A 2500-nucleotide genomic window follows, 5' to 3' on the forward strand; every position below is an offset into this window, starting at 1 on the left:
ACAGGCTTTCATAATAGCCCTTTACTATTTCTAAAATTCCCTTTTTATCTGTCACACTTTTACCTGCTTCATTTAATAATTCGTTTATTTCTGTTCTTTTTTGTTTTTGTTTTTCCAGACCTAAAAAAAAGGCTGTACTCCTCTCCCCCTCATACATTTATTGTATTTTACTCCTAATGGCTGCACCCCTACTCTTTTTAAGTTCAATCACTCCCAACTGTTCTTTTAAATGTATGTATTTTTCGACATCTACATTATCTACACTGTCAAGCGATGCTATTTCCTCACTTAGTTGTTTTCTCAAATTCTCTTCCTTTCTATTTTCTCTCCACTTTTTCTCTTTACTATAATTGATACACTTTTTTTTAATTCTGACTTTTACACTATCCCACCACACATTCATATCTTCACTCTCATTCCACTCATATCCCACATCATTCAACAATCTTTCCATACTTTTCACAAACATTCCATCATCCAGCAAGCTTGCATTAAAGCACCATATCCCTCCTTTACGTACATTCGTTTCTTTTCTAAACGTGATTTCTATTCCAGCGTGATCGCTCCACATATTAGTTTTATATTCAACTTCTTTAATCCACCTCACTACCTCGCATGTCACCAAAGCATAATCTATTCTAGATTGTTTTAATCTATTCAGTACAATTTGTCTCCTGGAGAACACCCTCTCCCATGGATGTAGCAATCTCCAAATATCAATGCATTGTTTCGTTATCATTATATCTTTAAGTGTCCCCCTGCTCACATCCCCCTTAAACACATTATTTTTTGACACATCGGTGGGTGTCATCGCCACATTAAAGTCACCGATTATTATACAATTCCTTTCCCACCATTTGCTTATTGCAATGAAGAATGTTTTCCTTTCTTTTTCTCCATTCGGTGCATATATATTTATGATTCTTATATTTTTCGTTTCATACACACAGTCTATTACTATTATTCTTCCTTCTTTGTCTCCATAAACCAAATTTACCCCTGTTACCCGACCCGTTTTGACTAAAACCGCCACTCCTCTCGCCCTCGACGTGCCATTGGAGCAGAAAATATGGCCCACAAAGTCTTTTTTTATGTCTTCCACCAGGGAATCATCCCACCTGGTCTCCTGCAGGCACAAAACGTCATTCTGCAAGGAAAGAATCGAATGTCTTTTTTCTTTGTTCCTTAGTCCATTCACGTTTATCGAAAATAAATTAAAGGCCATTATCATAAAAATAAAAATAAAAAAAACGGATTTACAGGGGTTATTGTCAGTCATTATTTGTCCTTACATTTCAATTTTTTCACCAACTTTTTTCGTTGTCCAAGACTTAGTTTTTTTGCGCACTCGCCAGTTCACTCACATCCATTTCGCTGTCCGTTTCATTGGGACTGGTGCTTTTACCCGTATTATTTAGCGTGATTTTTCTCCCTCCCGCCTGTCCAACACCACTCTCAGGCATCTCCCTCCCCTCTGTGCTCATGCTTACCCCCGGGTCTTCTGCCACGTCCCTTCCGTCTCCTTTTTTCCCTCTCTCGCTCGTTTTTCGTTGCTTCTGCTGTCCTCCCTCTCCAGCCAGCTCCGGCGTCTCCAGCTCGCACTCTGACGCCCGTTCTCCTCCGCTCTCTCCGCTCTGCTCCATTTCTCCGTCACTGTTCTCTTCTTCTCTGATCTCCTTCCTGCTTGCTCCGATCACCTCCTTCTCCTCCGCCTCCTCCTCGTACACCTCCTCCGCCTCGTCTTCATCCTCGTACACCTCCTCCACCTCGTTCTTGCTTTCCTCTCCGTTCTCACACTCACATTCATTTTCTCTTTTTTTACAGTTTGTGCATTTTGTGCTGTTCGCGCTGCACTCTCGCGCAAAGTGTCCCTGCACCCCACAGTTGTGGCACATAAATTCTGGACACTCTCTCAGGATGTGTCCCGGCTGGATGCACATCCTGCACACTTTTTGTTGTCTATCATGTATTACTCTAAAGTATTCGTTCCCCATCACAGTGTTAAACTTTGTGGAGTAAGGGAGTGACTGTACCTGGTCATTAAATCTGACCCGGACAAACCTCGTTCCGTCAGCTATCATTGTTCCAGGCCACATTCTGCGTTTTATTGGTGATGTCGGTTTCACTCCCCATCCCGTCAGCTTCCAAACTATTTCTTCATCTGTGATATACGCTGGCAGGTTTAAAAAAGACACCACCAGCTCATCATTATTTAGTTCTCTCGCCACGACTCTGGTCTCTCCGATTTTAAATCCATCCAGCAGCCTTTCCTTTCCTTTAATGTTGCTCACCGTCACCTCCAGTTTTTCAGGTCCCAGGGTTCTCCACGCCAGCAGGCCCCCACAGATCATTTTTATGTTGCTCATGACGTGATTTAGAGGAACTTTGTCTCCCACCATTTCAATGTTTAGTGTTAGTTTTCTCTCAAAAGACACTTTTGCTTCCTCTTTTTCTGCTCTCTCGCCACCTCTCCCATTCTCTGCATGCGGAGCAATCAGCC

Source organism: Labrus mixtus, unplaced genomic scaffold, assembly GCF_963584025.1.
Source record: "Labrus mixtus unplaced genomic scaffold, fLabMix1.1 SCAFFOLD_46, whole genome shotgun sequence".
NCBI classification, from domain to species: Eukaryota; Metazoa; Chordata; class Actinopteri; order Labriformes; family Labridae; genus Labrus; species Labrus mixtus.